Source organism: Aquarana catesbeiana, linkage group LG04 (genome assembly GCF_042186555.1).
Source record: "Aquarana catesbeiana isolate 2022-GZ linkage group LG04, ASM4218655v1, whole genome shotgun sequence".
NCBI lineage: Eukaryota > Metazoa > Chordata > Amphibia > Anura > Ranidae > Aquarana > Aquarana catesbeiana.
Window position 1 is genome coordinate 388929895 of NC_133327.1, and position 25355 is coordinate 388955249.

Consider the following 25355-nt stretch of genomic DNA (forward strand, 5'->3'; position numbering starts at 1 on the left):
AGTGGCAATGGAGCTTATTTAGACATTTAAAATTAAAATACAGTTGGCACTACAACTGCTCGACCATAACCTAGGAGACAGCCCAAAAGAAAGGCAAGCAATAAATATAATGCAAGATTTCATCAATATTTTTTTTATTGTAAAAAATTATATATCCTGGCCCATTGCAATGGCCCCCCAACCCATAAAATAATTAACATATTGCTGTCTAACTTGACGGGCACTTTGGGGGGCCAAGCCAGTACGGACAGTATCCAGGCCCGTAAGGTTGGCATCTATTTGTCCGGCCTCAGGCCCAACTGTGCCTATATAATTCGGAGAATGTTTGTTTAAAAAGTTGTGCAGAATGCAGCACGATAAAATGATAAAATTAAGTTTGTATTCCGCCAAATTAATGGCTGTTTGAAACAGGCGGAACCGGCTGGCCAGAATTCCAAACGCATTCTCAACCACTCTTCTAGCTCTGGCCAGCCGGAAATTAAAAACCCTCCTCTCCGGGGTGAGGGTTCTTTGGGGGAATGGCCTCATGAGGTGCTTGCTGAGAGCGAAGGCTTCATCGGCAATGAAGACAAAGGGGAGTCCTTCCACGTTATCCGCATCAGGTGGCAATCCCAGGCCACCACTCTGGAGACGCTGGCAGAACTCCGTCTGGGCAAATACTCCTCCATCCGACATCCGGCCATTCTTCCCCACGTCCACATACAAAAAATCATAGTGTGCCGACACCACCGCCATTAAAACAATACTGTGGAACCCCTTATAATTAAAATAGTATGACCCCGAATGGGGTGGTGGCACAATGTGGACATGTTTCCCATCTATAGCCCCTCCACAATTGGGAAAGTCCCAATGGCTGGCAAAATGGGATGCCACAGTCTGCCATTCCTGTGGCGTTGAAGGAAACTGGGGAATCAAACAAGAAAACCAAAATCAATTAATTTGGAAGCTAACATTGCAAGAAAATTAGACAATTAAAAACATTATTCCCCAGCATCAGTATAACATTCAATAATTTAATTCTTCTGGAATAACTAATATGGAAAGGCACACTTATCAGATTGCTCACCCCCTCTGATGGAACATTGATTACATTTTAGGGGGTTGTGAAATCCCTAAAAAAGATTACTTTTAGGACACGCAGGAATTTAGGGACTAAAAAGGCTACAAGACTGCAGTTGTCGCACTCTGCAGGTGCAGTTGCTAACCAGCTTACAGTAAATGAGGTAATGTAAAAAGGCATTCATGTTGCAAGGAGTACACAATCACATGCAAGGGCAATTAATGAAAACACTTTGAGGCTTGCATATGATTTGATGATGGAAATCAGCAGAGCTTCTGCTCATTTACTAAAGCACTGGAACAAATGCACTTGTAGAGTGCACATGCATTTTGCAAACTGCAACATATATTTGCTTTAGACAAATCAACACCACAGAACATTCAAGCAAATTTTTACGAGGGTGGGGGGGGGGTTGTGAAATCTAGATAATTGCTAATTAGCAGCACACTATTTGGAGTGAGTTTAGGTGGGGGTGGGGGGGGGTTGTGAAATCTAGATAATTGCTAATTAGCAGCACACTATTTGGAGTGAGTTTAGGTGGGGGTGGGTGGGGGGGTTGGGAAATCTAGATAATTGCTAATTAGCAGCACACTATTTGGAGTGAGTTTAGGTGGGGGTGGGTGGGGCGGTTGGGAAATCTAGATAATTGCTAATTAGCAGCACACTATTTGGAGTGAGTTTAGGTGGGGGTGGGTGGGGGGGTTGGGAAATCTAGATAATTGCTAATTAGCAGCACACTATTTGGAGTGAGTTTAGGTGGGGGTGGGTGGGGGGGTTGGGAAATCTAGATAATTGCTAATTAGCAGCACACTATTTGGAGTGAGTTTAGGTGGGGGGGGGGGTTGTGAAATCTAGCAAATTGCTAATTATAAGCACACTAAATACACTCAAACAAAATACATTCAAAATGAGTAGACTAGGTGGATATGTTCCCATCACTTCATGCTGGGAAGGTTATTGAAGGAAAATATACATGCATGACAAAAAATAACAGGAAAAAAATCCAGCATGTGTGAGGATAAAAAGGGGACATTCACACTATATTGCAATGATGGTAAGTAGTGTTTGAAGCAAGAAATACATTACATTATCAAAGATTACATAAAAGAACATGTGATGCTAATAAAAGAAAAATATCTTACCTTAATATAGTCCTTCTGCAGGACCTGGATGATGGCAGAACAGGTCTCTGGGATAATGATCCCCAGAGCCTGGGGGGAGATGCCTGTCGAGAACTTAAGGTCCTGCAGGCTTCTCCCTGTGGCCAAATACCGCAAGGTAGCGACCAGCCTCTGCTCCAGAGTGATGGCTTGCCTCATGCAGGTATCCTGCCTGCTGATATAGGGGGTCAGCAAAGCCAACAAACGGTCAAAAACGGGGTCCGTCATCCGGAGAAAGTTCCTGAAATCCTCAGGATTATTCTCACGGATCTCACGGAGCAAAGGCATGTGACAGAACTGGTCACGCTGAAGCAACCAATTCTTGGTCCATGAACTCCTCCTCGCCCTGTTCATGGACTGGTCTTGGGCTGAAGAATAAACTACAGCACCAAGCACATACAATGCACGAGCTCTACAACGAGTACATACAGGTAACATGGTTTCAAAACGGTCGGCTGGTCAGAACGCACTAAACAGAACGCACTGAAGAACAGCAAGGCCTGTGAAGAACGACCTGAAAATCAGGAACGAGCGGCCAATAAAACAAAGATTTCTCAATGCCAACTGACCAAACGCACTGAAAAGCAGATACAAACCTCACAAGCACAGACTGAACAACAGTTAAAACGAACTGAAAAATACGAGTCTCACAAGCGCGAATCGTCTCTCACCAAACTTCTACTAACACGAGATAAACACGAGATTAGCAGAAGGAGCCCAAAGGGTGTCGTACGGGCTATTGAACTTCCGTTTTATAGTCTCGTCGGACTTGGTCTACGTCACCGCGTACTAGGCTGTCGTACTTTTGTGTGGTCGTGTGTAGGCAAGTCCGTTCGTAAGAAAGTCTGCCGCAAGTCCGCCGAAGGTACGTCGGAAGTATGTCGGACAGGCTGTCGGACTTTTGTAGACGAAAAGTCCGACCGTGTGTACGCGGCATTAGAGTTGCCTTTTTTGCCATATTTTTTTCTGAAAATGATACATTCTCAAACATTCTCAAGTTTAAACATGTGATATGTTTTCTATTGTAAGTAAAATATGTGTTTATGAGATTTGTAAATGATCTGTTTTTACATACACAACTACCACAATTCAGACTATCAGAATATACACAGCATCACATTTTTTTAGAATTGGAGTTGTAGAAAATCATGCTTCTGCATGCTGAACATTATGTGTTGGTTTCCTTCTTGAGGCACAAAATTGTACTTGTGCCACCCACCTGTTGGAATTGTCCTGATAGAACTCCTTACTTATAGCTTTTAGGAAATCCTGATCTTCCATGGTGGCTGCCAGTTCATTGTCTTTAGTTTTTACATTGAATACTTTGCTGCTGACATCAGTGGGGCTGGTGCTAAAAATTTCTGGAGGAGAGGGCGCAAAAAAAAGAAAAATTCTGAAAAAAAACATCAATTGCAGCCTCACTGTGCCCATCAAATGCAGCCACTGTGCTCATTAATTGCAGCCACTGTGCCATAAAACGCAGCCACTGTGCCATCAAATGCCACTGTGCCCATCAAATGCTGCCACTGTGCCCATCGAATGCTGCCACTGTGCCCATCGAATCCTGCCACTGTGCCCATCGAATACTGCCACTGTGCCCATCGAATACTGCCACTGTGCCCATCGAATACTGCCACTGTGCCCATCGAATACTGCCACTGTGCCAATCAAATGCTGCCACTGTGCCAATCAAATGCTGCCACTGTGCCAATCAAATGCTGCCACTGTGCCAATCAAATGCTGCCACTGTGCCCATCAAATGCCACTGTGCCCATCAAATGCTGCCACTGTGCCCATCAAATGCTGCCACTGTGCCCATCAAATGCTGCCACTGTGCCCATCAAATGTTGAAAAAAGGAGGGGTGTGGTGGCGCCAACTGTGGTAGCTTGTTTATGCAAAAATAAAAGTTAGTGTAACAATTACACTTACTGGTTCGCAGGGTGGAGGTGTTTCTTTGAGATGGAAAAGTGTCCTGGGATGTGCTGTTATCTTGTTTCCGGCTCGGATTTCATTCCTTCAGGCGTCTGGGTGTGGAGTCTGTACACAGGCTGAACCACTGCATCCAGTGCATGGAAAGCTCCATGCTGACCACTCTGGAGTGCAGAAGAGGAAATGACGTCACTGATGCACGGCAAACGTCCAGGCTGGTGTTGGGGATAATGCAGGGATAGTACAGGCTACGCGCTCGGGGCTCACAGCTCCTTCTACTGGCCTTTTTGCTCCCTGGAGGAGAGCAGCTTGAATATATAGTGGAGGCAATTAGGTTAATTAGGTTAATTAGGTTAAGGTGTATGGGCTGGAGGTCTGTGGCTGTGGAACCACAACAGCCAGCAGACCCACAATCTTCCAAAAAGCACAAAAAAGTTGAAAGTAAAGTATGAAGAATTAAAAATATGATGAATTGGGGGTAAGTTTAATAAATATGAGGATAATAATAGTAAGTGGAATTAGAGTTAAAACATTTATTTAGAAGATGAAAAAAATGTGGAAAAAAAAAATGAAATAAAAATAAATATAAACTAAAAAATAAAATGAAAAATAAAAATAAAAATGGGGAAAAAACAATGAAAAATAGAAATAAAAATAAATAAATAAATAAAATAAATACATTTAGCGAACACAGGCGTTTCATAGAAAAGGGCTGGGACAAACACAGTGTCCCTCTTCATTTTTTGAAGGAACACCAAAAATCTACCATGGGCCTCAGGGTCTGGGTCATTGAGGCCATGCCCAGAGGTCTTCCTGCTGCGGAACGTTTTAAACGCCTGTGTCAGCAGGAGGCCTACTGGATATATTCATTGGGTACTCTCTCGCCAGGGGAACTCAATGAAGAATTAGAAACACATTCTTTGTTGTAGTTTACTTCCCCCCCTTCCCCTCTCCAAGCATACATTCATTCTTCACTTTCTTATTATATATATATATATATACACCTTGCCCATCACGATACAAACCATGTAGAAGTTTCTTACAACATAAAAATACCCCCATGGTCCTTTGCTGTCGTATCATCCAGTCACCTGAGGGACCGCTGTCCCCTCATGGACCCAGATAGCAACTCCATCGTTCTATATAACAACTTCACCCTCTTTCCCCCCCGCCCCCCACCCCTCCCCACCCCCCCTTCCCTCATGTCCCCCTGAGCTCATCCTCACAATGTGTATCCCAGTGCTTTTTAATCTCATTTTTTATTTTTTATTTTAATTTTACATTTATTTTTATTTTTTTATTTATTTTATTATTTTTATTTCTATTTTTCATTGTTTTTTCCCCATTTTTATTTTTATTTTTCATTTTATTTTTTAGTTTATATTTATTTTTATTTCATTTTTTTTTTTCCACATTTTTTTCATCTTCTAAATAAATGTTTTAACTCTAATTCCACTTACTATTATTATCCTCATATTTATTAAACTTACCCCCAATTCATCATATTTTTAATTCTTCATACTTTACTTTCAACTTTTTTGTGCTTTTTGGAAGAATGTGGGTCTGCTGGCTGTTGTAGTTCCACAGCCACAGACCTCCAGCCCATACACCTTAACCTTATTAACCTAATTAACCTAATTGCCTCCACTATATATTCAAGCTGCTCTCCTCCAGGGAGCAAAAGGCCAGTAGAAGGAGCTGTGAGCCCTGAGCGTGTAGCCTGTACTATCCCTGCATTATCCCCAACACCAGCCTGGACGTTTGCCGTGCATCAGTGACGTCATTTCCTCTTCTGCACTCCAGAGTGGTCAGCGTGGAGCTTTCCATGCACTGGATGCAGTGGTTCAGCCTGTGTACAGACTCCACACCCAGACGCCTGAAGGAATGAAATCCGAGCCGGAAACAAGATAACAGCACATCCCAGGACACTTTTCCATCTCAAAGAAACACCTCCACCCTGCGAACCAGTAAGTGTAATTGTTACACTAACTTTTATTTTTGCATAAACAAGCTACCACAGTTGGCGCCTCCACACCCCTCCTTTTTTCAACATTGATTATCAACAGAGGTAATGGACACCCTCTGAGGATGGCTGCCTCCTCATTCTAGAATTTACCTGCCTTATTTTAATGTGCTATTATAGCTACCATTGTACTATTTACCCTAGACATCACATGTTGCGGAGCGCCGGAAAACCCCCCCTTTTGTGTCTGTGCCCATCAAATGCTGCCACTGTGTCCATCGAATGCTGCCACTGTGTCCATCGAATGCTGCCACTGTGTCCATCGAATGCTGCCACTGTGTCCATCGAATGCTGCCACTGTGTCCATCGAATGCTGCCACTGTGCCCATCGAATGCTGCCACTGTGCCCATCGAATGCTGCCACTGTGCCCATCGAATGCTGCCACTGTGCCATCGAATGCCGCCACTGTGACCCCCCCACCCACTTGCCGTCCGCCGGGCACTTAACCTGTCTCGGTGGGGCAGCAGGTGACGGCGGCTAGCGGTGTCCTCCATGCGTCTCCTCCCGCCCTCTCCCCGTCCTCTCCTCTTGATAGGCGTCCAATCACAGCGCCTGTCGTTTCAGCCAATCAGGTGAGGGGTAGCAGACCCGAGCACCTGATTGGCGGAGAGGTGGTTCAGTGTTAGGAAAGTGAATACTGATTCGCTTTCCTAACCAGGCGCCTGAATCTATCCATTGGTCATAAAGGGGGTGGCTGGAGAGAGGGGGCAGCACTTGTGCACCCTTATGGACGCACCGCCACTGGCTGACATTATCATTCCTGAAATGAAGGGCATTGTTATTGCCTTGTGTGAAGAACTGTTGCATGCAAAGTCTTTCTTTCACATTGTAGTTATGTGGGCACTGCTCAAAACAAGTTATTATTATTATTATTATTATTATTATTATTATTATTATTATACAGGATTTATACAGGCAAAGTATTCCACCATGCCACTGCTAGCCCAATACTCCCCTAGAGGCACATGGAATAAATATGGGGCGCTTCAAATATAAATAAGTGTAACCAAAAAACTGTGTATAGCACAATAGTGGTGGAACCCTCCTACTGTGTTTTGTGCTGCACGTAACAAGTGTAATCAAAAAACTGTATATAGCACAATAGTGGTGGAACCCTCCTACTGTGTTTTGTGCTGCACGTAACAAATAACACACATTAAATGAATAATTGTGACATTCACGTGAAACACTCTGTGAAATCACTGCATTCCATGCTGTGACATCTCAAAACATTAAATGACAGTCCATATGAATCAGATCCATCCAAGAGGAACTGCTTGTGATCACATCCAGTGTAAATCAGCTGCATACATTTAAGTGTCTTCGTGTGTCTTCCACCTCACCCCTGTGCTCAGTGAATCACACCCTCCAGAAATGCACTCACCGAGTTACAATGCCAGCACTTTCATGCAAGGCAAAAAACGCAAGTTTTACCACACTCAGGTGTAAAAAATGGCAAGATACGTGTCCAGGAGGATAGTTGTTATATGGATCCACATGTAAGAAAATAAAATGCTCCAATAGTGTAAACCAGCAAAACTATTTATTAAAACCACTGCAACCTTCAACTGATGCACTCACATTGTACAAAAGATAAAACAGCAGAAATCATTTGTGGATCACATCAATCTTCAAGCAATCTTCAAACAGGTGTAACTCAATAAACAACTGGTGGTCACGGCGAACCCGAGGTGTGCTTTCTCTGGGCTGCAGTATCACTGCAATCTCACCCTCCCTTCAGCTCTCCTCCGCTCCTCCGTCCACTAAAACTTCCTGATTCCTGTGTAGTTCAACTGCGCTGTGTGTCACGTCTCACAGCCACGCCCCCGACATGTTTCGTCATAGGTAGACTTAATCATGGGATTGGCTGTGCAGGCTGTCATTCACCCCTTATATTTGCTTCTAATTGACGCCCATTTGGCCGCGCATTGCGCATACGCACACCTCGCGTCCCCGTTCCGCTGATTATGTATGGGATATCTCATTTAAAACACTCATAAAACAAAATCGTTGAAAATCTTTTAGACATTACACATAAATCACACTTAATTGATAAATATGCATATCATTCCCAATGGTTGTTTCAAACCTTAGATCAATTATGGTGAGTTGGAAAGAGGGATCCTGCACGGGCTCCCCCGCTGGACAAGAGTGGTAACTGCATACCCTATCCCATCCAACCTTATCAAATGCTGGATGGTGATCAAAAGGCAAACGGCCCCCTAGTGTCCAGTGTCCATATTGCAGATTTTTCAGCATGCGTGAAAGTATTCATGGTGGGAACCTCTCTCAATCAAATGTATCCGTCTTTACAGATCTCTTTTTTTAAAAATAAGATCACATGGACTCTATATTATAAAACTATTAAATATAAACTCTGAGTGTTCATGCTCAGAGATTATCTTATTCCAATATATCAACCCTTTCAGGAATGGGTCTAAAATAAAATATACCCTCATAACGATATATTACAAACATAGTAAACTAAACAGGCTAAACTATCTCTATAACTGGCTGCCCCTGCATATTATATGATAAAGTCAACAATATGTCAAGGGATATAACAAGAGCCATATTATATATCTCTATTTAATCTATTATTAAATTTCTATGTAGGTCGAGTGAACAGGGTCGGGGGCTGATGATGATATAACCTCTCCACCCCCCCTCACTCATACCCACATGGGGGCATCACATCAAGCTATTATCATGACGATGATGTCTCCTATAATCAAACCCTAAGAGATCCCTAAAAAAAATTTTTTTTTTTTTTTGATAAAAACTACTAAAAATCTTTAAAAATTCCTAAAAAAGGTGGGACTAAAAAAGACTACAGAAAATCGGAACCCTACAAAACTGAGATAACTTTACATTAAAAATCATTAATAAAGCAGTTAAGATCCAGTTCTATGTTCAACCCTTTCGGGGCCAGACTCTTCAAAAGATATATCCATCTGGTTTCCCTACGGGATAGGTCCCTAACTCTATTGGACCCTCTCCAAGAGGGGTGGACCACATCTATCCCACAGAACTGCAAAAGTGTGGGGTCCTTTTGGTGTTTTTCTTTAAAATGTAGGGAGACACTGTGGAACCTTTATCCATTTTTTATGTTGGTCATATGCTCTGAGATCCTAATCCTCAAGAGTCTCTTGGTTCTCCCTACATATAGCAAGCCACACGGACACCACATTAAATAGACCACATGCGTAGAGTTGCATGTACTGAATTCTCTAATTTCAAAGGATTCCCCTTCCCTATTGGTTATGCTGGTGACACCTCTATGGTTCACTCTTGTTGTTCGGCAGCAGATGCACCTCCTACAGCAATAGAAGCCCTTGAAATCAAAACCAAACACATTCCGTCTTGGTGGGTCCAATATCTTCCTTACCACGTGGTCTCCGAAATTGGGAGCCCTCCTATATATGAACCTCGGTTGGTTCGGAAGTATCCCACCCAAGTGCCTATCCTTACATAGGATGTGCCAGTGTTTTTTAAAAATATTCTCGACCTCTTTATATTGGCAGTGAAACCCTGAAATGAATCCATATTGGTGTCGAGTATCCTCTGACACCATTGAGGGCTTATTTAGACACAGGTCCCTGGAGGTTGAAGCCACCTCTTCAGTGATCCTGCTGAGTGTTCCCACTCTATACCCTTTTTGTAAAAATTTATTAAGGACTTCAGCCTGCTCATAGTAGTCGTCTAATTTAGTGCAATTACGCCGAACACGTAGCAACTGTCCTTTGGGGATGTTTTTTATCCAAGCCGGATGGTGGCCACTTCTTATAGATAAAAAACTGTTACGATCAGTTGGCTTAAAAAATACTTTGGTTATTAGTGCATCTCCCTCCCTGATAATCGTCACATCCAAAAAATTTACCGAGGTACTACTAATTTGATGTTCCAATTTAATGTTATTAGAATTATTATTAAGTTCCTGTATAAATTCCATCGCTGACTCCTCTGTACCCTCCCAAATAAATAGGAGGTCATCAATAAATCTTCTGTAAAATAATAACTGAGGCCTTCTCTGGTTGAATACCTTCCTGTCTTCCCACTCAGCCATAAACAGGTTGGCGAGGCTGGGAGCAAATTTAGCTCCCATAGCCACGCCAACCTGCTGGGAGTAGAAATCACCATCACACCAAAAATAATTATGGGACATGCAAAAATCTAATACATGCCCCAAAAATCTCTTCTGCACAGACGGAATGTCTTCTCTTTTGCTTAATGCCCAATTAAGGGCCAGCGCTGCGTCTTCGTGTTGAATGATGGTGTATAGGGAGGCTACATCAGCCGTTACCATATACACTGATGATGACGTGTCTAATTTAACATCATTTAATAGAGTCAGTAGATCCCCTGTGTCCTTCAAATATGCCCTAGTGGCCTTGACACTGGGTTGAAGAAACTTATCTAGAAATTCCCCCAGCCTGGCTGTTACAGAGCCTATCCCATTCACAATAGGCCTAGGGGGTGGGCATTGGATATTCTTGTGTACCTTCGGTAAGGTATAGATAACCGGGATTCTACAAGCACTGGGGATGAGATATCTTTTCTCTCTAGAATTTATTGCATCCAATCTATATCCCCAATCCACTAGAGCTCCCAATTGTGCTTTATATGCTTCCGTAGGGTCTGATGATAATTTCTTATATGTTGATCTATCTCCCACTAGCTGCAACAACTGATCCAGATAAAATTTTTTATCCAGTAGCACAACCCCCCCCCTTATCAGCAGGTCGTACTATAAGATCTTTCTTTTTTTCAAGAGAGCTGATTCCTTCTCTGATATAATGGGGGTTGACACCCTTCCGTAAAGGAAGTTTATCAATATCGTTCAGTACTAGGCTTTTGAACACTTCTATAAAGTGATTCCCTGGGTTCTGTGGATTGAAGATAGATTTGTTTTTTAAACCTGAATCTATCCTATTCAGTGGTACCTTGGCTCTAACTGAGGCCTCCACTGGATGACTTAGGAAATGTTTCTTAATATTCATGGTTCTAATGGATTTGTGCGTGTCTATGTAGACATCGAACTTATTCATTTCCTTTTTTGGGGCACATTTTAATCCCAAGTTCAAAATGTTGAGCTCTTTATGGTTGAGCTCAACACTACTGAGGTTGTATATCCCTATGTCTCTACATCCCTTGGTCTTTTCCTTGGATTTCCTGGATCTTCCCGCCCTACACCCCCTTCTTCTCCTCTGGGGGGCATGTGGTAATCCTGGGGGGGCACTTGTCTCCCTCCCCCTCTCTGGTAAGGGCCTCTGGGATTTCTCTTCGGTGTTCCCCCTCCCCTCCCTCGTTGTCCTAAAAAAGGACTATAGTCTAAACGATCTTCCCTTTCCAGTGGGGAGAATCTATTATACAGAGGGACATTATTGTACCCCTCCTGATAATGTTGTTGTGGGGGGTAACGTTGCCATTCACCATATCCCTGTGGGGTATTCCCTCTATATCCTCTAGGGGAAGAGTATTCATTATACTGTCCCCGTGGGTATCCTCCTCTTCCTCTTGAGAGTGGTCTAGGGGATTGGTGGTATCTCGCTCCTCCCCTCCCTCGTGAGGAGGGTCTTGGGGAGCGGTAATAATCTCTTCCATACTGGCCAGCCTCCACACTGCGCCCCCTCTCGCTGGATCTGGGGTTCATCCCAGCATGGCTTACTTTACTCTTATTCGCTGCCTTTTTCTTATTATCACCTTTTGGTGGATTACTCGTACCCCCTGCCACACTGGTGTTGGCAGCTGGGTCTTCAGTGTTGGAAATCAAGGATGCTTGCCATGCATAGATTTTATTGGTCTTAAAATCATTTAGGTCCCGGTTGAACTTCTTAACTTTCTTTTTTTTGTGTCTCTCGATCAATTTTTTCTAACTTTTTCTTTATATTATTATTAAACTCATTCATTTGATTAGTATCTTTAATGGGTTCCAGTTTTTCTTGCAAGTCTCTGATTTTTTCATTTAACATACTTAATTTAATCTGTTTCCTTTTTAGGACAAGTCCCTGTAATTCCCTACCTGCTTTATTAAAAAATTCAAGCCATTCGTTCATGAATGACTGATCATTAAAACCATCTTGGGGAGGTACCTCCCATCTTAAACTTCTAAAAATGAGGTTCTCTCTACGATAGTGTTCAAATGTGAACACATCCCACCATGTTTTTATTTGTTTTTCCAACAACCCATCAAGAGTTTTAAGTAATGCTGAAAAGTCTTCCTCATTCTCAATCATTGGTTGATCATTTGAGAAAACTGATTCGGGGTTAAGTTGTCTATTCTTTAGTTGAATGCATCCATGGCTGCGGGTGGTAATCAAACAGAAATAATAAACACTGGGTAACCTCACTAGAGCGCCCTTCCACCAAACAGACACCCCCACCGCGCCAATGCCTCTAAATAAACTCAAATAGTGGTGTGAACCAATATTAGGTGGTGAACACCCAAAACATCCAATTCCTTACTCTCACAAATAGTGTTGACCAGTGTTAAATGGTGTGTATAAAATGTAATGAAAACGTGAGAATCGATAAAAACAAGCGAAAATAGGAACAGCTGCCCCTTTAAATTATAAAGTATACAGGCAAAGTATTTACTCCACCATGCCACTGCTAGCCCAATACTCCCCTAGAGGCACATGGAATAAATATGGGGCGCTTCAAATATAAATAAGTGTAACCAAAAAACTGTGTATAGCACAATAGTGGTGGAACCCTCCTACTGTGTTTTGTGCTGCACGTAACAAGTGTAACCAAAAAACTGTATATAGCACAATAGTGGTGGAACCCTCCTACTGTGTTTTGTGCTGCACGTAACAAGTGTAATCAAAAAACTGTATATAGCACAATAGTGGTGGAACCCTCCTACTGTGTTTTGTGCTGCACGTAACAAATAACACACATTAAATGAATAATTGTGACATTCACGTGAAACACTCTGTGAAATCACTGCATTCCATGCTGTGACATCTCAAAACATTAAATGACAGTTTGTGCGGCGCTTTACAACATGAGGGCAGGCATTACCGTTACAAAACAATTCAATACAGGAGGAGTCAGTCTGCATCTTTAGATCTTAAAAACTAGGAGGGAGGGTCAAGTGATACAAAAGGAATTAGCTGTTGGGGGTGAGCTTATGGAGAAAATAGCAGTACAGTTGTTAGGTGTGGGCAGAATAGGCTTCTCTGAAGAGGAGGGTTTTCAGGGATCATCTAAAAGAAAACAGCATAGGAGATAATTGGACAGATTGGGGTAGGGAGTTCCATAGGATGGGAGAGGCTCAGGAAAAGTCCTGGAGGCGAGTATGGGAGGAGGTGATGAGAGAGCTAGAGAGCAGGAGGTCTTGGGAGGAACAAAGCGAACGATTAGGTTGGTATTTAGAGACTGGTTAGTGGTGTAGCTGGGGCCAAGTTGTGGATGGCTTTGTAAGTTATTGTTAGTATTTTGAATTTAATTCATTGGGTGAGTGGCAGCCAGTGGAGGGATTGGCAGAGAGGAGCAGCCGACACTGAGCTGTTGGTAAGGTGGATGAGCCTGGCAGCAGCATTCATAATGGACTAAAAGGGGATAGCCTATGTAAAGGTAAGCTAATGTAATGCAACCATTTGGCTGGACTCATGTCTTAAAAGGAGAAACTATGAAAGACCTCCTGACATTACCCAGACAGGTGTTGCCTATGATGACCCAGCCTAGGTCTAGGCATTGGGTGTACGGTGTGTCATGAAGCCCCCTCATTTTGTTGGCGAGCCTTATGTACTCTTGGGGTGTCTCTGCTGAAAAGCAGGAGAATAGTTCTGTCAAGAGCTGATATGTGGTCAGCTATGCCCGAGGCAGCTGCTGGAGTAGGGATCTCCTCTCTGTTGGTTGGAATCTGGTTGCACTTGATGATAGTGGGCAATGGTATTTCTACACTGCCATTCAGGGAAGCTACTACAAGACCAGTGCCCTTCTGTCTGAAACTTATGTAATGCCAGCACCGGTGGCCAGGGTGTGTGGTTAGGGTAATGCATCTCCTGTTATGTTTAATAGGTCAAAAAGCTTTAATCTTGCAAGAGACCTGTTAATCTGATCATCTAGAATACAACATAGTATACAGACTTACAACATTTTCAGGTTGACCCTTGGGGTATGCTAGAACTAAGCTTATTTTGGCATAGAAACTGTAACAGAGTCCTTCTCCACAGACGTCTAGACATGCAGGATGAAAAAATTTGTTTAGTTTAGTTTCGATTCGTTATTTAACTAAATTTGTTTAGTTAAATTAGTTGCATTCGTTACATTCATTTTCGGGATTCGTTTAGTTTAATATTCAAATTCGAAAAAAATTCTACCGCATTCGAAAAAAATTTGACCGAATTTAAAAAAGTAAACTATATATAACCATTTTGCGAAATTCGAATTTCATATAGAATGAAATCTAATTCCAATAGAAAAGATTCAAATAGAATAAAAAATAAGAATAGCATGCAAAAACAATAGAAGAATAGAAAAAAAAATATAATATATTCTATTCTAATCTTTTCTATTCAAATTTGAATTCATTCTGTACCAAATTCCAATTCCGGAAGATGTTTTATATATATATATATATTGTTCTATTGTTTTTTCTATTCTAGTCTTTTCTATTAGAATTCGATTTCATTCTTTTTCTATATAACCATTTTCCGAAACTCAAATTTCGTATAGAATGAATTTGCATTCAAATAGAAAAGATTAGAATATAATAGAATAGAATAGAAAAGAATAGCATAGAAAAACCATAGACCAGCATAGAAAAACATTATATATATATATATATATATATATATATATATATATATATATATATATATATATATATATATATATATATATATATATATATATATATATATATATATATATATATATATATATATATATATATATATATATATATATATATATATATATATATATATATATATATATATATATATATATATATATATATATATATATATATATATAACCATCTTCCGAAAATTAAATTTCGTATAAAATGAATTCGAATTTGAATAGATTAGACTAGAGTAGAAAAGAATAGACTAGAAAAACAATAGAACAGAATAGAACATAATAAATAAATATATATATATTTAATTAGTTTATTTTATTCTGTTCTATTGTTTTTCTAGTCTATTTTCTATTATTTTCTATTCTACTCTTTTCTATGCAAATTCGAATTCATTCTCGAATTTCGTCTAGAATGAATTCAAATTCGAATAGAAAAGTTTAGAATAGAAAAGAATAGCATAGAAAAACAATGGAACAGAATAGAAAAAAAATTATATATATATATATATATATATATATATATATATATATATATATATATATATATATATATATATATATATATATATATATATATATATATATATATATATATATATATATATATCTATCATCTTCCGAAATTCGAATTTCATATAGACTGAAATCAATTTTGAATAGAAAAGAATAGAATAGAAAATAATAGAAACAAATAGCATAGAACAGAATAGAAATTAATATAATATATATACCGGTATATAGACTGAAGTGTAGAGGAGAACCACACACAGCTTTCAATCTAGTGTCAACAGGTCCTCCCACCGACCTTGTATATATAAAAATAAAGTTCAGATGTGTTCTGACTGATCTAAGGAAGGGTGCGAACAAATCAGCCTGAAACGTAATCTTTGTCTGAACAAATGATTGTAATGATTCTGTTTGGAATGACTCTACTTGCTTTGTAATCTTTTTCTAAAGATTTGATGGAATAAAGCAACAAATTTTTAAGTGCAGCAACCTTTGGCACTATATATATATATATATATATCTATCAAATTTCGCATAGAATGATTTTGAATAGAAATGATTAGAATAGAATAGAAAATAATAAAATAGAATAGAAAATCAATAGAACAGAATAGAATAAAATACAATATATGTTTTTCTAGTTTATTCTTTTCTATTATTTTTTTTTTCTATTCTAATCTTTTTTATTCAAATTCATTCTATACGAAATTTGATCTTCAGAAGCCATGTTCCGAAATTCGAATTTCGTATAGAATGAATTTGAATTTGAATAGAAAAGACTATTAAAGAATAGAAAATAATAGAAAAGAAAAGCATAGAAAAACAATAAAACAGAATTAAAAATAATATTATATATGTATTCTATTGCTTTATGATTTTATATTCTATTTTATTGTATTTTTTAGAAAATTAATTTCTATTGTTTTCAAATTCGATTCAAATTTGTTTTCAAATTCGATTATGTTTTCGAATTCGATTCGAATTCGTACGCTTTTTTCGGATTCGTTTAAATTCATCACTTTTGTAATTCGGATGCATCCGAATTTCCGAATAATGAAAAATTTGTCCGAATTTCGATTCGGAACGAAACGAAATGCACATGTCTAGTCTATACATGTAGAGAAAACTGGAGTATGATGCACTGTTTGGTCTATGCTTTCCCCGCCATTCTTTGCTTTGGGAGCATCAATTGTGAAGAGGGGCACTGTCTTGAAATGGATGAAGCACTTGCATGTGATCATCACTGTCACATTCTATGCACTTAATAGCAGCCTTACAGTCTTTAGCATGGTGTTCTGTGGAAGCACAACATTTGAAGCAAATCCCAAATTTCTTTAAAAGATCTTTGCATTCATGCAAGGGTCTCTTTCTGAAGCTGATACACTTCCTAAGTGGATGTGGTTTGCTATGTATGGGACATTGGCGATTTGGGTTCTGGATTCTCAGTCTTTTCAGGGACTGTATTAGGTGCAGGTACAATATCAGTCCTTTTCACAGACACTAGATCTCTGTGGTCTTTATGTGAAATGTGTGAGCTTGTAGGCCTTGGAGAAGGTGGACCGAGTGGGTTGGACTCCCCAAAGGAGAACATTGGACCATTCTGCATATCTGCAATTCTACTAATGAACTCACAGAAGTACAAAAAGGGATAAATAGAAACTTTATTTTCTCCCTTGTACCTTGATCCCATTTTTCCAATTTACCATAAGGTAACTTGGAGACTATTCAATTAACCCCACGAGCGGTATCTAGGTAAACAAGGTCGCGTAGATGGATATGAGCTTTGGCGAGTTAAAGCTCCAAAAGGTAGTTGCTGAGCTCTTGAAACTTAAGATTGTCTCTGCTAGATATTTTTTGTGAAGCTTTAAATAAAGCATTCTCAATGGCTTCTGAGTTGCTGAAGCTACCCTCAAGTCTGTCCTAAGCAGCATTAAGACCTGCAACAGGGTTGTCAATGTGAACAGCTTTGAGTCTTTTGACAAGCTCAGATTGGGGACCTAGCCACCTTATAAGCAGACCTAGTTCTTCTGTAGTTGTGATATCTAGTTCACTGATTGTGGCTTTGAAGGTGGATTAGTAAACTCTTTGTGAAACGTGTATTTAGCAAACTGTGACATGTCTGAGTTTTCAGACTATGGATGCACAGTTGCAAAGTTGGTTAAATTGGCTGGGGTACTGAAATTGAGTGACTTTGGGAGGAATGGTGGTGCAAAATCACTCATACCTGACACTGGCTTAGAGTTGATTGGCATGTTGGGTTGCAGCTATAGGGCAATGTACACAATAACAGGTAGTTGTATAGCCCAAATTAAGTGTATTGTCCATTATTTGCATACAGTGCCCACAGTTTGCTCTGATGTTAAACCCTGATGTACTGGGGGATCAATAGGCAGATTGCCTTGAGAGGAGATATGCACAATTTATTCCCTTTAGTTGAGGGATAAGGCAGCTGTGACTGGAAGCTGATGTCTTGGGAGAGCAAGTGAGGAAGATGATGTAGACATGTGCAGAACGGAAAAAAAAATTTGTTTTGGATAGATTCGTCATGTTAATCATTTCATTTTGTTGATTTGTTTTGGAATTTGTTTAGTTTAATTTAATTTAGTTTATACATTTTCTAACAAATTCCACATTTTCAGAACTATTTGAATTAGGATCGGCTGAAAAATTATTGTTCAATTAAATTTCTGTGTAAAGTATAGCTAGTTGTTAAGGAGCGGGCCGGTAAGCTGGCCGCTGCGTCCTTAACAATCAATGACTCATCAGCTCTGAGCGGGCTTCCCCACTGAGAGCTGGAATGTAAAAGAATACTGGCAATAGAAAATTCAGGAAAAAAACACGCCAAAATTTTAAAAACAAAAGGCATGGGGTCTCCTCAAAATCCATACCAGACTCTTATCTGAGCATGCAGCCCAGCAGGCAAGGAAAGGGGGGGACAAGCGAGCGCCCCCTCCTGAACCATACCAGACCACTTGCCTTTAAAATAGGGGGGTGCTTTGGGGCAGGGGGGTAGGCCTCTTCTCCACAACCCTGGGCACGCTGGGTTGATGATGTCACAAGGGGGTGGGGTCACTCTCTGATGTCATTGGGTGACTCCGCCCCTTAACTATTTGTTAGGCGCTCGTCTTCTCCTTGTGGCCTAGGCTCTTAGGGATGTGGCTCAGTGGAGGTCCTCGCCGGCGGTTAACCAAAGACACATACACACATAGGTATGCTGAAAATGATTACAAGTCTTTATTTTTAGATTCGCTTTTTTATGCTGTCTTTACAAGACTCTGCCCACAATTTGGGGGCCAATCAAAATGATAATACATATTAGCATATTCGGTAATTTCCAAACATATCCCAATCTTGTGATTTTCTAAACATTAATAATACCTACATCTTGTGATATCAAAAATGGTGACCCCTGTAGTTCAAGTTAATAGGTCAAAACATTCCTCATCCTCTGTCACTTGTCTGCTGGACAACCGCAGCTTCTTTAAAAAAGACAGAGACAAAACCACAAGCAGATGTTTCCTCAAATAAACACAGAAAAAGAGGAAAAGACATATATGAGATATTTCAGTAAATCATAAGGCAGTCTGATCTTAAAAAAAATATACTAAGATATGTTTCTGATTATTAAAGCAAAATAAGCAATGTGAAATCATGAACAGAGTGAAATCAACAATTAATCAATTAATCAATAATGTAATGTAATATGGAATCTCCTTACAATCCTCCCTTTGACCATTCGATATCATCGAAATGGTCATTCTACCTATTTGTCACGCCTCAAGGAGTCATATTCCTCGGCTACCTTTTCATCATGCCTTAAGGAGTCGTATTCCTCGGCCTCATTTCCCTGGTTCTCGTACCATACCGTGGGATCTTTGGTAATGGAAGTCAGCTTCATGGTTTCGGAAGGTGCTTTGCTACCCTTTTTGTAGAGGCATTTAAGTAACATGAAGCATGCATACAAGAACAATATAAAAAGCAGTATGGTAAAAATTGTCATTGCAGTGTTCTTTAACCATGAAGTGAGACCTCCCAAACTGAACCCGGTAGAGAAAGGGTCCCATGTTTTCCCAATATCCCTTGCATCCTGTTGTAGCTTGTTTACCTCTTTTCTGTGTTGTGCAATAATGTCATAGTAATCAGGGATCTCGATACTCGTGTTGTGTATCCAAGTGCAGCATTCATAGTCCTCAGTAATCTCACAGAGGCCAGTGAGGGCTGCACTCATGCTTTCTATGGCCAGGTCATGTAACCCTAGTTGCTTTCTGATTGCTCTGGTCTCTAGGTTTAATTTTGAGATGTCATCAGAGTCTTTTTCCAAGATCTCATCAATGATCGAGGTGTAGTTATTTAGTTTCTTCATCAGATCTATTCCCCAACCTGTCCAGGAAGGAAACCAAGCCCAGGTCATATCTTTTTCTAGGAACATTTCTCTCTTTCCAAGATGTTTTAGAGGGTATCGTGGGTGGGTGCTAGCTTTAAGTAGGTGTCCTTGCCCATTATCCCCGACTACTCCCATTACAGGAACTATTTTAGCAAGGTAACACCATCCCTGGGGTTCTTCAGGAATCCATGGGTAACAGAGCTTGCCACAACAGATGTAGGTTGTGTTACCTAGTGCCAAGGGTCGTTGGCTAACAACGGTCCTTGCACCCTTTGAATGACCAGATGCCATCAGCAGAGCTAGCAACTGTGCGACCATGGAGTGGGAACTAGAATTAAAAAGGTCATAGATGGTAGCATTTATCACAGGGTCTGAGGTGCGAAAAAGTGAGTTATCGGTGAGGGAAGCCATGGAGACATTAAGTTTTGACCTTTTGCATACCTCAGCTCCCCTGGAAATGTTTCCCAGTATGAAACACCAATCTGGAGCATGGCTTCTACCCACGATTTGAAAACTGAGGGGCTTGTTGGGACTTTTTCTTATGACATTGGCAAGAACTATGGGGGGAGTTCCATTCAAAAAAGGAGTGATGTTTAAGGGAATGGCCATCAATGGGATTCTGGCTGTACTAGGGTGGAGTTTGCTACATATCCAACATTTCTCAAAACCAGACTTCTGTGCATAACTGTACTTAAACTTCAACAACAACATCTTGTCAGTGAAACCTGAAGGGGGTTCAGTGGGGGATATACTTCTTTTATATTTTATACTAGATGTATTGGCTGTCTGTGTATTTCCACATATCCCTTCTAGTGACCCTAAATCTTCTGGATGGTACACACAATTTGTTATTAACCAAGTAGGTATGAATACTATCAGAATCAGACATGTCCAGAAGCATAATGTTTTTCCTGACACAAAGGTGGAAATCATTTTGTCAGGTACTGTGTACAAAGTTCTGTTTCTTGTTTCTTCCTGTTGGTGGGGGATTCGTCTCGTTGGTCCGAGAGATTTGTTTTATGCCTTCTTGAATGTCCTTCAAATCTGGTCGCTGTTCCTGGTCAGAGGAGTCTTGGGGTGCTGGAGGAGGGTCAGGGGTCTGGGGTTGCTGTGGACACTTCTTTAACCGGCTGGCGTGGATCCAGGTGTTTCCTAGATCGGTCAGTACAGCAGTTCTGGAAACCTTCTCTATTTTCCAAGGTCCGGAGAAAATGGGTCCAACCTTCTTTTTGTGTGCCAGTTGTTTCACCAGTACTTTGTCTCCTGGGATGAAGGGATGAGTAGGTTCTGTTGAAAGAGGAGAAAAGGTGACAGAAACTTGTTCGTTCATATCCTGTAGCATACTTACCAGATTTTTCACGTACATTTCCTGTTGAGAATAGATGTTAATGTCAGTGTTTTGATCTAAGAGGGGCAGCTCTATGTTTGCAGGAACTCCCATTAAGATCTCAAAGGGCGAGAGTTTTGTTCTAGCATGTGGTGTTGTTCTGATCTGAAATAGGACAGAAGGAAGGTAATCCAACCATCCTTTCATGGTGCCCCCCGTGGCTTTTTTTAACTTGTCCTTAATGTTCCTATTCATTCTTTCCACTACTCCGGCACTTTGTGGGTGGTAAGGGATGTGCAGTTTCCACTGTAAGCCTAGTAGCTTAGCTAAAGTCTGTGTAACAGAGGAGCTGAAGGCAGGCCCTCTGTCTGACCATATGGCCGTTGGTATTCCGAACCTACAAACCCAATGGTTCAGTATGCATTTGGCAGCAATTTTGGCAGTCTCACCTGTACATGGAATTCCTTCAATCCAGCCTGACCATTTGCATACGATTACGCAAAGGCATTTCAAATTACCTCTTTGTTTGGGCATGTGTGTGAAGTCTATTTGCAAATCTGTTAGGGGACCCAGGGGTGAGGGCAGGTGGCCATGTAATCCATGATTTTTCCCTTGGACATTGTTTTGTGCACAGGTTAGACAACTGCTGGTGAGGAGTTTTGCCTGTTTACTTAAGTTGTTCGTGCAGAAAGACTTTGTGTATATGTTTGTTAGGGCGGTGGTACCTATATGTCCTGGACCATGGAGATAGGAAAGTATGAGAACACTGCTTGATTCTGGTATGCCCAATATCTTCCCCTCTTTTGACCAAAGACCTTCTTGGTCCTTGGTCAAGCCATCCTTGACCCAAAAAGAAACATCCTCTTCTGTAGCTAATCCCTGTATTTGTGCCACAACGGTTTTGAAGTTGGGTGATGTAAAATGTTCTTTGAAGAACATTGTTGTGGGAGCTGGCTGACCAATGTATAGGGCAGCGGCTTTTTTTGCTTCTCTGTCTGCCAGAGCGTTTCCTTTGGAAACTCTGCTGTTATCCGATGAATGTGCTTTTACTTTGATGACCGCTATCCTCTTTGGGAGAAGAATCGCTTGCAGGAGTGCTTTAATTTGTGTAGAGTTAGCGATTGGCTTGTTGTCAGCGGTTTTAAATCCTCTATTCGCCCAGATTACGCCATAGTCGTGCGTTACGCCAAAAGCGTACCTACTATCTGTGTAGATGTTTACCTCCTCATCAGAGAAAAGTATGCAAGCTCTTGTGAGCGCCTCCAGTTCTGCTACCTGTGCTGAGGAGGGTGGTAAGGCTTTTGCTTCCAACACCACATCAGGTAGTTGGACAATGGCATACCCTGTCAGGAATGTTGCATCAGAGGGGCGAGTACAACTGCCGTCTATGAAGACGTCCTGTACTCCTGGTAGGGGAATGTCAGTGAGATCTGGGCGAGGGCTGGTTATTGCTGCAACCTGTTCAACACAATTGTGCTTCTGATCAGGGTCTCGCGGTAACCTGAGCAAAGAGTGCAAAAGACGGACAGTGGGATTACTTGGTGGTGCGTGTTTGAGAGTGAGGTTATCAGTATTCAGAAGTGTGATCTCATACCCACTAAGCCTCTGTGCTGTCATATGCTGTGTGTTCATGTTCTGCAGGAGGTGAGTTACTGAATGAGTGGTGTAGAGAGTCAGTTCATGGCCTAATACTGATTTGTTAGCCTCTTGAACTGCCATAGCACAAGCAGCAAGGTTTTGTAGACAAGATGGCATCCCTTGTACTTGGGTAGGCAACTTTTTTGAGAGATAGGAGACTGGTCGGTACCCGGTTCCATGTTGCTGTGTCAAAACCGCAGCAAAAGAATTTCCCGATACCACACAGTATAATTGAAAGGGCTTGCCATATTCTATCAATCCCAGGGCGGGGGCCTGAGTCAGACTTTTTAACAAGGCCTGAAAAGCACAGAGCCTTTCTGTTGTCCAATCTACTGTCTTTGGGGCGGTGGACAAGGTAGCCTCCCTCAGAATGCCATCATAATATGAACAATCTGGGATCCATTGGCGGCAATATACGATTGCGCCCAAGAATGAGAGCAAAGTTGCTTTGTCTCTTGGAGGACTGAGAGCCTGCAGGGCTGCGGCACGTTTGGGGGATACCAGCCTGGTTCCCTCCTTCAGAATGCATCCCAGGTATTCTACCTGACTTTGACACCATTGTATCTTCTTCCGTGATGCTAGGTGGCCAGACCTGGCCAGGTGATGTAACAGAGATGTGGAATCGACCGCACAATCTTCAGCAGATCGACTGCACAGGAGCAAGTCGTCCACATACTGTATCAGTACCGACCCGCGCTCAGCAGTCCATGACTTAATTGTCTCATTAAGGACCATGGAGAAGGCTGCTGGACTGTCCACATACCCCTGAGGTAATCTTGACCAGGTCAACTGCTTTCCCCTCCCCCATGAGAATGAAAACATGGGCAATACCCCATCATCGATCGGGATGCTAAAAAAATGCATTCGCCAGGTCTACTACTGTGTAGCAAAGGGAATCAGCAGGTATTTTCAAAAAGATGAAAGAAATATCTGCCACCAAAGGTGGCAGAGGTATAACCTGCTTGTTCACGGCCCTTAGGTCCTGTACAAGCCTCCACTCCCCATTTGCCTTTTTCACAGGGTAGATTGGTGTATTCCAGGGGCTTATGATGTGTTTCAGAATCCCTTTTGCTATGTAATCATTGATTAATGGTGTGATGCCTTCAATTTTTTCAAGTGGCAGGGGGTACTGCTTGTGATATTGTACTTCAGCGTCTGGACGCATTTGTGGTGTGTAGGGTGTACAGTTGATAAAACCCACACTCCCTTTGTTGTCTGCCCATATAGCATGTGTTTCTAGAGTGGGTGGTAATGATGCAAAGAGTCCCCTGAAAGTGTGTCTCTTTGGAGCATGTAAATCACAGAACGGTGAGCTGGCAGTGAGGGAGCCCCCTCTGTCAAATTTAATGGTGATATTCAGTTTTGAGAGTAGGTCCCTCCCCATTAAAGATACTGGACAATCCACAAGGACAGCAAAACTCTGGGTACACAGTTCCTGCCCTTCTGGAGTAGCCACGGGCAATGGTGGAGTGATGGGGTGGGTAATTGATGTCCCATTTATACCAATAGAGTTTCCCTCAGTGCAGTGCGGTGTGTCATATATGGCATCATTCAAACTACTGAATGTAGCCCCTGAATCCAACAATAGACATATCAGGTGATTGTCTACCCGCAATAGTACCTGCGGAAGACTTTTCCATGATGGATTGTAACACACAAGGCTGAGGGACGGGACGTACTCTTGGCATCCCTATTGTGGTGTCCGCCGAGCGGATGGCCACTGCATCGGAATGCGTGGGGGAGGTCTGTTAGGCTGAGGCTGGTATTGGGGTTGTGGTTGGGGTGGTTGGGGTTGTGGTGGGTGAGGATACCTGATATCCTGAAGGCGACGGGGGGTGGTGTTAAGATTCCTACCCCTTCCTCTTTGGGCGTTTGTTCTAATTCTGTAGGGACATTGGGACTTCCAGTGCCCCAGTTCCCCACAGTTAAAGCACCCCTGGTCTGGTGGGTAACCCTGATTTGGGGGATAAGATTGCATTGGTGGATAAGGTTGCATTGTCATTATGTGGGTGGGCGGAGTCCCACCAGTTGGCAGAGTCTGGGTTGGTGTTAGGGAGGGAAAAATGCCACCCTTCTGTTCAAATACCCCTGATGTTTCTCGTGACCTAGCATCCTTCATAAATTCATCTGGGGGTTGTTCTGCCCACTTTGGATTAGTGAATTTAAGCAACTGTGTCACCTTCGTATCGCCACCAGCCATAATGGTGGTGGTGAACAACTGGGGGTTGGCGTTATCTACTGCTTTCCACAGACCATATACCCGGGTACAAAATTCATAGAACTTTTCCTTCGGTCCCTGTTTTGCTAGGACAAGTTCCTGAAGTGCAGATGAACCCTTGTATATGGTAGACCAATGATTCCCCATACCTTTCCAAAAAGATACCCAATCTTTATCTTCTTCTATGTGGGCTGTCCATAAGGCATCTACGGGATGCCCTTCTGGGCTGTCAGGGTCAACTATACTAAGGATCCCTGCTATATCTTCTTTATCCAGGCTAGTCCCTGCACTGT